General features: G+C 63.8%; 1 pseudogene; it reads left to right on the top strand.

Moving 5' to 3' along the window:
* The first annotated feature begins 1151 nt into the window (after positions 1-1151).
* LOC116658341 lies at positions 1152-11623 on the top strand (annotated as a pseudogene).
* Positions 11624-14040: the final 2417 nt, after the last annotated feature.

The raw sequence follows: 14040 nt of genomic DNA, 5'->3' as shown, positions 1-14040 counted from the left end.
AATGGTCAGTCTCCCCATACGCAAAGGACCAGTGTCGTGGCAGGCTCCAGGGTGGCCTGGCCAGCACAGCTGCCTGCTTTGCTCTCCAGACTTGGCTTCCTAATGTGGACACTTTCAAAGCTCCAGTCCCTCTTCCTCTGCCCTGGCGCTAATGGCCAGGGTCCCTGTACCCACCTGGGCTGAGCCCAGGCCATGCACACAGCCCACCTGCCTGCTTGTCCATACCGCAAGCTCAGCTGCACACCCCCCACGGGTCCGCAAGCCCAGCGCCTCCACCCTAGGGGGCCCGATCACCATCAGGGATATCAACAACGGATGGCCCACAGGCCAGTGGCGGGCAGCCCTGAACGACCCTGACCCGCTGGCTCAGACGAGGCACAGAGCAGAGTGCAGGAATTGGAACCGCCTCCAGCCCGACCCGCCGCAGCCTGTAGCCTTGGACACTAGCTGTGTGGCCAGACACTAGACTAGGCCAGATCCCCTGCTCGTGGCAGTCGCCATGGAGACCGGAGCCCAGACTTCCCCGCCCCAACCACGAGGTGATGGGTCAGCTGGGGGTAGTGGTGCACTTGGAGTGAGGGGGGGTCACACAGTGAGGGGCTGCTCCGAGTGGAACTGACCCGGCTGAGGGGTGAGGGGGACCATTTCGGGATGTTGCGGTGGGGGTCCTGCGGTCAGGCAAGAGGGGTGAGCGGTGTGAGGGCGGGGACCTCGGTGTGAGGAGGAGCCCCATTTTGGAGGTCCTGTCAGAGACCCGGCCTGGCTGGGGGTAGAGGGACAGCAACCGGGTGGGGAGGGGAGGCGAGCAGGGGGAGCGGGGCTGGGGGTGTTGCCTGGCCCGGGCCGGCGGTGGTGCTGGTTGGGTGCCAGGACCAGTCAGTGGCGGGATGGAGACCTTGCAGGGCGGTCGTGGGGTGGGCCCGGGTGGGGCCGCCCCGCCGCCTCGCCGCCCCGCCGCCCCGCCGCCCCGCCAGCCCCAGTCGCCGGGCCCCGCACAGCAGGAGCCCCAGCCCGAGCGTCCGCGCTGCGGGCGGGAGGAGGAGGGGCGCGGACGCCGGAACCCGCCCAGAGCGTGTGGAAGCTGGGCCGGAGCCAGGTGCTCCTGGACCAGGTCCCCGAGGAGGAACGCGGCCTGGGGTCTGCGCCGCCGCTTGCCGTCGCCTCTGCTGCCGTCGCCGGGCAGGTAAGGGGGCGCAGGTCGGGGAGCCGGCGGGTGAGGCCCGGGCCGCGCAGCTCCTTAGGGCCCTGAGGCGGGTGCCGGGCGCCGCCCTGGTTCGCGGTGCCCCTCCCCCACATTGGTAGTCCCTGAACTCCGTGTCTTCCCTGCCGGGTATACCCGGGTTTGAGAAAGCGGGTGCAGCTCCAGGAGATGGGAGGGCGCTGGACGGCCAGGGAGCAGCTCCGACCAGCCTTCAGGCCATGGCCAGCTCTTGGGAGGCGGATGCGTTGCGGTCACGGGGCCGCAGGGGGCGCCGCGGTGGGGTGGGGGCTGCCCCGTGCAAGCCCCTGGATTTGTTCCCTCTTCACCCGCGGCCTGGACTAGGGCGGCCTCTGCTTCCGCATATTCGCGGGGCGCACGTCTGGCGGTCAGCCTGCCCCTGGGAGGCAGACGCGGTGCCGTCAGGGTGCGGGGCCGCGGCATCGGAGGCGGCGGCGGGGAGAGGGGTCTGCCTCTGTCTGTGATCCTGTGGGTTTGCTCCCATCTCCCCTGCGTCCTGTCCTGGGTGCGGCCTCTGCTGCCCCAGGTTCGCGGGACGCAGGTGACAGGTCAGTCTGCTCCTGGGAGGCTGGCGCGCGGTGCGACCAGTGTGCGGGGGCGGCGACAGCGACAGCGGGAAAGGGGAGCAAATCCCCGCGCTAACACAGGGCAGCCCCAATTCCGCCATCGCCTCCGCAGCCCCCTGACGGCACAGCGCCCGCCTTCCAGGAGCAGGATGACCTGTCACCTGAGTCCCGAGAACCTGGGGTAGCACAGGACGAGCCTAGGGCAGGCTGCGGGGGAGTTAGAAGCAAATCCACAGGCTCGCATAGGCAGATCCCTAAACCCGCCGCTGCCGCCGCTTCTGACCGCATGGCGCCCGCCTCCCGGGAGCAGGCTGACCTGGGGACGTGCCTGGGGCAGCAGAGGCCGCCCCCAGGCCCTGCCGCGGGGATGACGGGGAGAAATCGGCCAGCTCACCAGGGGCAGCTCCCCTCTTCTTGCCGCTGCCCCACGTTCGCAGGACACTTGTTTCCAGGTCAGCGGGCGCGGGGAGGCAGGCGCGGTGTGTTCAGGGGGCGGCTGCGGGGAGGGGGCTGCCCCAGGGGGAGCAGGTGGACTTGCTCTCGCCTTCCCCCAGGCCTATCCTGGGAGCGGCCTCCGCCTCTGCCTCGCAGGACCCACGTCTTCATGGCAGTCTGCTCCTGGGAGTAGGGCGCAGTGCGGTCAGGGGGCAGCATCAGCGGCAGACAGGGAATTTAGGAGGACTGGGCTCTAGGGTGACAGCTCTCCTTTCTGATCTTGTTTCCGTCAGTTGGTGGCTGTAGCCGCTTTTCCTTTAGAGGTTATGACCAGATACTGAACATAGATTTCTATGCTATACAGAAGCCACTGTATGTAAAATCTATTTTTACATACAGTGGCTAGCATTTGTAAATCTCAAACTCCCAAATTTATCCCTTCTCACCCCCTTTCCCTGGTAACCATAAGATTGTTTACTAAGCCTGCAAGTATATTTCTATTTTGTAGATGAGTTCATAGTGTCTTTTTTTTAGATTGCACATATGAGTGATATCATACAGTATTTTTCTTCCTGTTTCTGGCTCACTTCACTTAGAATAACAATCTCTAGGTCAAACCATGTTGCTGCAAGTGGCATTATTATATCCTTTCTATGGCAGAGTAGTATTCCATTGTATAAGTATACCACGTCTTCTTTATCCAGTCTTCTGTTGATGCACACGAAAAGGTTTCTATTCTTAATCAAATTCTCCTAAGCCCCACCACATCCAAGGCAGGCCCCAAGTTCTATGCTGATGAGCACAGGCCTCTGTCCAGTGTTACTGAGCTGGCCTCAGACTGGATGCATCGCCTGGTGGTCACTTCAGATTTACGGCCCCCACTGCCCATCCCAGGATCCGCACATGCACCCAATGGCCTGCAGAAGCCAGTCGGAGGTGGGCAGAGGGGACCAGGGGGTACTGCACATCTGTGCTGGGAGGACCGTGGTGCACTGCAGAACTGTGCTGGGAGGACAAGGATGCGCTGCAGAACTGTGATGGAGGAGGCACTGCAGATCTGTCCTGGGAGGACCAGGGTGCACTGGAGAGCTGTGCTGGGGGACCAGGGTGCACTGGAAATCATCCACAGGAGCCAGTACAGGGAGCCGCCTGCTCCCTACACACCAGACTTCCACAAAGTCTGACCTCTATTGTCGGAGGACACATGGAGGGCCAGCGTCACGGGTGGTTAAAGAATTTATCAAAGGCCAGGAGGAGTTCAAGAACAAAGGAAAGTTTAACAGTTACGCTGCTACAGTGGGCCACACAGACGACAGGTGCCCGCGTGTCCACCGAGTGGGAACGTGCAGGGTCTTTTAAGAGGAAGGGGCTGTGAACACAAAGGGACTAGGGAACAGCCTTCTGACTGTCTGTAAGTGAGGTGAGAGGCTTTGGTACTTGGGGGGATAGTGGATTTATGACTCCTGTAAGATGGAGACGTGGGCTGACGCCAGCAAGACCGTGGGACTCATGACTGATCAGGGGAGACGGGCTGAGCCACGTCGGCCTGAGCTGTGCGGTGAGGCTGGTCGTTTCCCAGGGCTGTCAATTCTGCCAAGGCAGACACCCGCCAGGAGTTTATCTTCTGAGGAGGAGCAGGCAGGCGCCGAAGGGCTGGAGGTTTGGGGGCACAGGGCCTCGGCAGGCACCAGCTGCCACTGGCTCCGTGACCGGCAACAGCTCAGAAAGCCACGCAGTCTGCACAGCCCTCCTGTCGCCAGCCAGGAGGGGACCAGTGATGACCACGCCCATCATTTTGTCCCTGCGTCCGACTTAGGACCCACAGGGGGAAGCCGGACGTGCCCCCAGCCGTCACAGGGCCCCCTTCTCGCCCCTCGTCCCGTTTCTCCAGGTTCACAGCCCCCATCAGGCACCCCTGAGCTCTCCCTTTTTCCACAAAGAAGCTGTCCATACACAGAAAATATTTTAACACATTAACATATACATCGTGCACTACGCATACCTGTAGTACGTGTGTCTGTCGCAGACCTGCATGTGTGTGCAGTAACACCCAGCAGCACTCACACACGATACAAGCACCGAGCTCCCCCGGCCCCTCCCTGCCTGGAGGCCTTGCAGAGCCCGGGGACGGGCGCAGACTCCCTGGCTGCAGCAGCTCCGAGAACCCAGCCTTTGCCTGTCCTATGAGAGTGCCCGCCACACCCTCACCAGGGAAGGGAGAGGTGCCCACCAGGGCTAGGAGGACAGGAGGGCTCAAGTTAAGGCCTGGTACCCTGGTCTGCAGTGGGCCATGTTGGCAGCATCCCTGTGGGAGGCAGGGAACAGGTGACCACCAGGACTCCCACTGTCCCCTGGGGTCCCTGGCACCAGTTGCCCCACCCCTACACACCCAAAGAGGCGCCTCTGCTGCGCCTGGACTCCCCCAGGGCATCTGAGACAGCACCCACCCAGAGAAACGGGAACTTCAGGAAGCAGGCGGTGCCACCGGTTTCAGTCCCGTTCTTAGTGTTCGCAGAGTGGTGGTTAGGGGGTTCACACTCCAGGTCCGCAACAGAATTCCTAGGAAGTTCAGCTACCACTTCCTGGAAAGTGGGGCTGTGGACAAAGAGCCCAGCCTGTGGGAGCACAGGTACCTAGGACAGAGCAGGGCAGGGGAAGGGGTGCCCAGGGGACCCAGGCTGCATGGGAGCCACCTCCACAGCTTCCGCCTTTGGTGAGTGGGGCCCAGGAGGGACAGGGACAGATGAAGCGCAGGGGGCCAAAGAAGGGGTGACCCCACCTCAGGGATGGGTCCCCACAGAGGGTCCAGGAGGAGCAGGGACAGATGGAGTGCAAGGAGGCAATGAAGGGGAGACCCCACCTCAGGGATGGAACCCATAGAGGGTCAAGTAGGACAGGGACAGACAGAGTGCAGGGGGGTAATTAAGGGGACACCCCAACTCAGGGACTGGACCCCACAGAGGGTCCAGGAGGAATCGGGATAGACAGAGTGCAGGAGGACGATGAAAGGGAGACCACCACCTCATGGAATGGACCCCACAGAAAACCAGGTTTGACAGGGACAGACAGTGTGCAGGGGGGCAATGAAAGGGAGACCCCACCTCAGGGACACGACAGAGGGTTCAGGAGGGATAGGGACAGAGTGCAGGGAGGAAATGAAGGGGACACCCCACCATAAGGACCCCATAGAGGGACCAGGAGGAGCAGGGATAGATGGAGTGCACGGAGACAATGAAGGGGGGACCCCAACTCAGGGACCCCACCAATGTTCGAGGAGGAACAGGGACAAACTGAGTGCAGGGGGACAATGAAGTGGAGACCCCACCTCATGAATGGGACCCTACAGATTTTCCAGGAGGACAGGGACAGCCACAGTGCCAGGGGGGGGAATAAAGGCGAGAACCCACTTCAGGGATGGGACCACACAAAGGGTCCAGGAGGGACAGGGACAGACAGGGTGCAGGCGTGCACTGAAAAGGAGACATCACCTCAGGGTCGGGTCCCCACAGAGTGTCCAGGAGGACAGGGAAACATAGAGCTCAGGGGGGCAATGAAGGGGAGACCCCACCTCAGGGACTGGACCCCACAGAGGGTCCAGGAGCACCTGAGCCTGCACGGCGGAAGGCAAGCTGCCCAGCGGTCGTGCTGCCCACCCAGCACAAGGATGAGGGAGCCCTGGCAGGGGCTCGCCCACACCAACAGCGCTGGTGCATCAGAGGCCAATGGAGCTCAGCTGGGCTGCCAGGCCTTCAAGGAGCTTGTCCCGATCAGTGGGCAGAAGCCTGCCCCGGGCTGCACTGGGCTAGTTGTGCCAGAGACACGTGGCTGGCCTGGGTTTCCGAGAGCTCGGAGCTGGCAGTACAGGGGCTGCACACCAGCTCCACTGGCTACAGGAGGGGCGATGGGAGCCAGGGCGCAGAAGGTCAGGACTAGGAGCCGAGGGCTGGGAGCAGGTGGGCGCAGAGACGCAGACCAGCACCTGGAGGGAACTAAGGAACAGGGGAGACTTCTGGGGGCCCAGGGAGCAAAGAAGAGGCTTAAGGTACCCAAGGGCCAGCAGCACTGCTGGGAGGGGACCAGGGTGGGACAGAGACTCTGCCAGGGGAGAGCTGCCCAGAAAGGGAGGGGCACCTAGCAGCTCCAGGGAGAAGGGCCCAGGAGCAGAGCAGAACGAGGCGGGTGACCTGCGGCAGGTCAGAAGGCAGGGGCTGCTAAGGGCCAGCACCCCAGGGACAAAGCTCAGGGAGGCCACAGGTGAGCAGGAGACTGAAGACCAAGAAGGCAGGCGGCTTCTCAGGAACATGGAGAAAGCAAGTAGAACATGTGCGGGTGAGCAGGGGCTGGGAGGGCAGGGCGGCCGCTCCAGCATCTCCAGGACGCAGGTAGGGCTTGTGCAGGTGGGTGGGGGCTGAAGGGCACAGGGCTAACACAGGATTTCAGGAAGCAGGCAGAGTTAATGCAGGTGGACAAGGGGCTGGGAGGGCAAGGAGCTGACCCAGGAAATCCAAAGAGCAAAGCCAGTCCTGGGAAAGAAATTCCCGGACTGGATCTGAACTAGGCTGAGGGCTCTGGGGCCGGCGCTGTTCAAGGCCTGTAGCTCCAGGGACAAGGGTCAGAGAGGGTGTAGGTGAGCAGGGGGCTACACCAGGAGGGCAGGGGGCTGCCGCAGGAGCCCGGGGACATGGCAGAGAGTTTGAGCGAAGGTCTGAGTAGTTGAGCAGGCCCAGCTGAGGGCTCCTGGGACAGCAGGACCCTTGAGCCCCTGAGGGGCTGGCCGGATGGCGTGCTGGGGTGGAGAGACCTCCCTGGCAAGGGAGTTCTGTGGGAATGAAGGAGAGGGGTCACCCCGAGGGGACCCGATGGGCCCCAGTCCTTGGGCTCAAGGGCCCGTGGTGCGATGGGAAAGGAGGGGTGGACATGCTATAGCCTGGTGGGGTGAAACAGACCCTGGACCCAGCAGAGGGAAGGAAAACGCAGGGCTCATTCAGGGCCTGAGCTGGGCTGCCAGCCGGAGCAGAGCACAAGGGTCAGGGTGAGAGGAGACAGGCCCGGCCAGGGATGGGCCCGGGCTGCTGGCACCAAACAGGAGAGGAAGGTGGGGGCAGTGTGGGGCTCCAAACTGTGCTGAAGGATGAGCTGGACTGAGGAAGGACAAGGGCAGAAGGAAAGCAGGGACCTGAGAGCCACGAGCTGGGGTGGGGTCAGAGGCCCTGGTGGGAGGGGGAAGTTAGCCGAGGGGCTGCAGCTGGAGGTCCAGAAGAGGGACCGGAGCTCCCCAAGGCAGAGTGTCGCAGCCGGGCTGAGGCCACAGGGATGAAAGGGGAGGGGCCGAGGAGGAGGCCTGCAGGGACAGGGTCCAGGGGGGCCAGGGCCCAGGGCCCAGGTGCTCTGGCTGCAGAGCTGACCCAGTCGACACGGGCCCGGAGGGCAAAGAGCAGGCCAGGCAAGGGGCCACGAGCAGGCTTCTGGGTGGTGGAGGCCCACCACGCCAAGGAGAGGCCCGCTCACCCAGGGCAGGGCCGGGCTGGGGCAGCAGGACGGTGAGCTCAGGGGACCAGCGGACGCTGGCCGGGAGCAGGCAGCACTGGTCAGGACCCAGACACAGGGCTCAGTCAGGCCAGGCACTTGCAGGAGGTTAGGGACCTGGGGGGCTGTCACACAGGTGATCACCCAGCTCTGACCCACAGCCGCAGAGGCACGAGGCCCCAGGTGGTGAGGGCCCTGCCGGCCAGCTGGTTTGCAGACATTCTGGAAGCATGTGGGTGCTGGGCTCAGGGGTGCCCAGACCTGGGCACGTGACACCCTGCCCGGACCCTCCCAGGGGTGAAGCCCCGGTGGTCACACGGCCTACTTTCTTGCAGCCTCCACCAAGGCCCCATCGGTCTATCCTCCGACTGCTGGATGCGGGGACGCTCCTGGCTCCACGGTGCCCTTCGGCTGCCTGGTCTGGGGCTACATCCCTGAGCCGGTGACGGTGACCTGGAACTCGGGCGCCCTGTCCAGCGGCATCCACACCTTCCCGTCCATTCTCATGTCCTCGGGGCTCTACTCCCTCAGCAGCTTGGCGACCATGCCCGCCAGCAGCTCGGCCGGCAAGACCTTCATCTGCAACGTAGCCCACCCGGTCAGCAGCACCAAGGCGGACAAGCATGTGGGTAAGAGGACAGGCCTCAGGGAGGGCGTCCACTCCCAGACAGGACCGAGGTCAGCCCTCCTCCTGGCTCGAACCACATGCCAGGATGGTGACCTCTGCCCAAGGTATCAGAGGAGATGCGGTCACCTCACCTGAAGGCCTCCCAGGCTATGTGAGGGGTCCTCTGGGTGTTTCCACCAGGTTCAAGGTGGGCACAGGCTGGACAACTCTAACCCACAGAACTGGTGCCGATGTGCACCTTCCACAACCTGTCCCTGACCTAAACTCCACCCAGGGCCATCTCCCGCCCACAGGAACCCCCCATCTTCTCTCTCTGCAGTGCTCCACAGCGAAGACCCCAGCTCCCAGTGTCCCAAATGCCCAGGTAAGGGAGCCAGGCTACACCCTCCATCGCAAGGAAGTGACCAGACACCAGGCCCCGCCTGATGAGGGAAACGTGCCCTACAGGAGGCCCGTCCAGGTGCTGACCCACATCTTGTTTCCCCCACCAGCCCCTGAGCTCCTTGGAGGGCCCAAGGTCTTCATCTTCCCTCCGAAACCCAAGGACATCCTGTCCATCACCCGAACGCCTGAGGTCACGTGCCTTGTGGTGGACGTGGGCAAGGAAGACCCTGAGATCGAGTTCAGCTGCTCCGTGGGTGACACAGAGGTACACACGGCGGAGACAAAGCCAAAGGAGGAACAGTTCAACAGCACGTACCGCGTGGTCAGCGTCCTGCCCACCCAGCACCAGGACTGGCTGACGGGGAAGGCGTTCAAGTGCAAGGTCAACAACAAAGCTCCCCCGGCCCCCATCGAGAGGACCTTCTCCAAGGCCAAAGGTGGGAGGGACAACGGGCGTGGGAGGGTCCTGTGGGGCTGCTCGGAGTGACCGCCATGCTCGCAGACACACCTGTCCCCACAGGGCAGGCCCGGGAGCCGCAGGTGTACACCCTGGCCCCACACCAGGAAGACCTGGCCAAGGACACCGTGGGCGTAACCTGCCTGATCAAAGGCTTCTACCCACCTGACATCAACGCTGAGTGGCAGAGGAACGGGCGGCCGGAGTCAGAGGGCGCCTACGCCACCACGCTGCCCCAGCCGGACAACGACGGGACCTACTTCCTCCACAGCAAGCTCTCGGTGGGAAAGAACACGTGGCAGCGGGGAGAAGGCTTCACCTGTGTGGTGATGCACGAGGCTCTACACAGATCACTCCACCCAGAAATCCATCTCCCAGTCTCCGGGTAAATGAGCCTCACCCCCCTCCCCGAGGCTCTCAGGGTCCCGCGGGGACGCCTGAGCCCCACCCCTGTGTACATACCTCCCGGGCCAGCATGAAATAAAACACCCAGTACCTCCCTGGGGCCCTGCAACACTGTCATGGTTCTTTCCGTGCAGAGCTCCAGCGCTCGCCGGGCCTGCGGGAGGCGGGGGCAGGCCAGGCTCTGAGGACAAACTTGGTGCCAACGGAGGCAGGCAGCAGCCCGAGGCCAGAGAGGGGGCTCTGCCAGAGGCAGCAGCTCCCCAGGGTCCAGGGTCCGGCCAGCACCTACACAGGCTGCAGTGTGTAGAGCCTCCCAGGGACCCTCACGGAAATGAGTGCACGGTTCTTCCCACCTCTGTCCAAGCCCAACTGTGGGACAGTGGCAGGTCCTAGTCCCCGCAGTTCCCGTCCCCGGGGCCTCGAGGGTCCACGTGCTGACACCCTGTCAACATGGGAGCCACGCCTGGCCTGCGATGGGGGCACAGGCCTCCTGCTCCCAGGTCACACGGAGATCAGGCCCTACCTTCCCGCAGGTGAGGTGCTCGGGGCCAGATCTGTAACCTCGAGGGGACACTCACCCAGGCCCACAGGAAACAAGCCCTCTCATGGAGCACACCAGCCTGCACACCCCTCGTCCACCTGCAGACTCACGCACACGCACGTGCCTGTGCAACTGCACACAAGGGCACAACCACACAAGTGCACACAAGCCAGCCTTGCTCACTGGGTCCTCAACGGGGTACCTGCCCGGGGCCAGACCAGAGCCTGGAGCCGGGTCTCATGAACCCTCTGTGGACACCAGCTTGGTCCCCACTCGTCAAAGCCCCAGCAGCACTGACCACACTCTGACCACACTGGCCAGCTCAGACCCCCACCCCTCCTCTCCCCAGGACACCCGCACCCCCGCCTCAACAGACAGAGACCCAACACCCCACTGGTCCCTAGCACGCCCACCCCACCCCCTCGGGCACACAGGGACACCCCAAGGTTGCCTCCGCCCTTCCCTGCAGTAGGACCCACCACAGACCTGCTCTGCAGGCCCCTGCCGTCTAGGCCTGGCCTCCGGTGGGAGGGAAGGCAGGGGTCAGGGCACCCTCTCCCCAGAGGACCCCATGAAAGGCACCGCAGAGGAGAGGATGAGGGACACCCACTGGCCAGGCCGAGATCTGGGCCCAAGGAGTCCGGCCAAGACTGAGGCCCAAGCGGGAGAAATGGGGGACACGAGGTCGGTGCCCAGGGATTGACCTCAGGGAACCATTGATCCAGCCCCCCAAGGGGATCCTAGTGCCCCACCCACCCTGTCACAGAGGGACCCATCCCCAGGCACCACTGACGCTGCCCTGGCACGTGACGGGCAGCCACAGAGCTGACCACCCCGTCCCTGTCCAGAGCCACTCCTGGAGGAGGAGAGCTGTGCCGAGGCCCAGAGCGGGGAGCTGGACGGGCTGTGGACCACCATCTCCATCTTCATCACCCTCTTCCTGCTCAGCGTGTGCTACAGCGCCACAGTGACCCTCTTCAAGGTTGGCGGGCCAGGCCAGCTGTCCCTGCTGTCCCCACACAGCGCCCGCACAGTGCCCCTTCCCTGTCCACTCCCTGTTCCTCCATGTCCCTCCCTGTCCCCTCACAGTCCCGTCACTGTCTCCTCACTCTCCCCTCTTGTCCTTTCTGTCCACTGTCTGTCCTCTGTCTCTCCAGTTCATTCTGTTCTCTCACTGTCTCTCTCTGTCCCTGTCGGGACCTCCCTGTCCCTGGCTGTGCCCATGGAGTCCTCACGCCACCCCACCTGAGCACTCTCGCGGCCGGCAGTCCCCGGGCTGGGAGGCCAGGTCCTTGCGGGCAGCTGGCACGAGGGCCCCGGCTGTGCCCACACCCGCCGTCCCTGCAGGTGAAGTGGATCTCCTCCTCGGTGGTGGAGCTGAAGCGGACGATCGTCCCAGACCACAGAAACGTGATCGGGCAGGGGGCCTAGCGTGCCCTCTGGGGGTGTCCACGGCCACCCCAGACCCCAGAGGTACCCCGTTCATCACTCCGAGCTGCTCAGCCACTACTCCGCCCGCTGCCTTGCCAGCTCTGATCTCTCGGCCGTGCTCACCCGCACCTCCATCCTCCGACCTCACGGCCACCACCGACCACACCCTGCACCCTGCCCACCTTCAGGGGACCAAGTGGACAGCAGGTGCTACCACCAACCTGAGCCGAGGGGTCTGCCTGTCCTCACCGGGAGTGCCCGGGGCACCCTGGGGTTCCCTTGGATGAACAGGAGGCTGGCATCCCGGGGCAGTGGGCAGGGATTGCTCTGTGGACACCATCAGGTTGGTCATCAAGCAGGGTCCCCAAGGGGAGGCGCCTGTGTCAGATCCTTGGTGGGAACATACGCAGCCCTGGCCAACGTCTCACAGCAGGGAGGCTTTTGGATGTGCCATCAACGGTCAGCCAAGTACTCAGCTCTGAGAAGGGCCCGGGCCCATGGCCCCTACAGGAGCCAGGCCTGCCAGGAAGGGGGTGAGGTCTCCCCACTCCAGCTTCCCAGAGACGGGCCTGGTGACCGGGTCCCCCACGGGCAGGACACAGCCTCGCTGGATAGAGCAAGAGGGACACTGGCAAAACAGGGCAGTGGCCGCAGCCAGCCTGCCCTGTGGCCAGCGGCCTGAGACACCTTCAGCAGGAGCTCCCCTGCACTGGGCGGTGGGGTGAGAGGCGGGCCCCGGGAGGAGGGAGCCCGACAGCCTGGCGTCCCGGCCCGAGACCCCTGGGCCTCTCCTGTCTTGTCCCTGGATGGGGAGGGGCAGGCCCCACTGCCGGGTGGTGGCAGGGGATGGGGGGCGCGCTACAGCCAGGGGTCACGGCAGGCCTGGCTTGGGAAGCTGTGCATCCTTTCTAAACGTCTGGAGCCCACGAACTTTCTGCGCTGTTTATCTTTGGTTTGGGTTTTTTGTTGGGAGACTCTGGCTTGTCATGTTTTGGGTTGTTCAGACAATAAAGCATCCTTTACCATTCCATAGCTCTCTGGGAATCGCTCTATGTTGCGGCCCCTCCCCTGGTGACTCCACAGCCTGGCCGCCCTCCACACCCTCCCAGCCCCAGGCCCCAGCTCTCCCCCCACCACACCCATCCCTGGGGTTCCCTGGGGGCGCGGAGTCAGCAGCAAGTCCCAGGTGTCGGACGCCTGGTCAGCACGGCTGCTGTAACACACACCACAGTCGGGTTGGAACCACAGAAATTATTGTCTCCCGTCCTGGAGCAGCACGTCCCAGGTCGAGGAGCGTGAAGGCCACTGTGCCCACCGGCTGCCAAGGGTGCAGGGACGGAGTCAGGACTCGGTCCTCCCGGGAGGCCAGACCCTGAGCTCCAGTCCCTCCTGGTGGTTCCATCTCAAAGGAACAGTCTCAAGTCCCAGGAGTCACAGCTGTCTGCCCTTCGCAGGAAACGCTCCAGGAAATGGAGGCTAGCGCCTGGTCGGGGCTGGCTCTGCTGGGCGATCCAGGTCAGCAGTTCAGGAGAGCTCAGTCACCCACGGGACGCGGCCCTGGGCGGCTGGACATTGTCCAAGTGTCTGTGTGAGCCTTTCAGTGTGTCAGGGAAGGGGGGGCGAAATCAATGTGCCGAGTCTGGCTCTACGGCCCCAGGGGAGGCCAGCAGGACAGGCTCCTGGAGGGGAGCAGGGACCAGCACTGAGTGTCTGTCAGTAAAGCCACAGCACCCTAGGGCCGTTGGAAAGGGCCATTCCGGCTTCCTGTGGGGGACAGGCAGACAGACAGACAGACAGAGAGACAGAGGAAGACAGAGAATTTTATGCAGGAAAGGGACAACTTGCCCCACTGTGCTCTACACCGAAGACGGTGAGGCCATGGGGGCGGGCAGCCGGGTCCAGGCGCATCGCCGGCCCTCAGGGACCCTGCCAGGCGTGAGGACACTGGGCACCCTCTGCCTCCAGGGCTCTATCGGGGCTCCGGAAACCATCCTGGGGGTCTCCCCCACTCGCAATTTCCCTTGGACGGAACACCTAACCAACAAGCTGAACCTGCCAATGGTCCCTGCAGCCTGCCCGGTCCCAGGCCCTGCCCCTCACCTCCATCCCCTGGACCACGGATCTGCCTCCAGCCAGACATTCCCACGGGGACACCAGGCCGGTCGATACCGGGCTGGCCCCACGGGTCCCTGAGGAGCATCAGTCCCAGAACAGCTGCCCCCCACCAGGCCTGAGGGCCCCGTCCTGACCCTGGGGCAACACCAGGCCACAGCGCGTCCCCCATGCACAACCCCTCCTGGGCCCCTGGAAGCGAAGTGGCCGACGCCTTCCCTTGAGCCCCTGTGTCAGCACCGGTGTGAGCCTGAGGTCAGCCTCCCGCTGCTCCTGACCCCTCGGGGCCCTGCCCCGGGCAAGACCTCCGACACACTCCTGTCAGTGTCGCACCTC

This window comes from Camelus ferus, chromosome 20, assembly GCF_009834535.1.
Source record: "Camelus ferus isolate YT-003-E chromosome 20, BCGSAC_Cfer_1.0, whole genome shotgun sequence".
Taxonomy (NCBI): Eukaryota; Metazoa; Chordata; class Mammalia; order Artiodactyla; family Camelidae; genus Camelus; species Camelus ferus.
The sequence above is the reverse complement of the archived record's forward strand: the minus strand, read 5'-3'. Positions and strand labels throughout refer to the sequence as shown.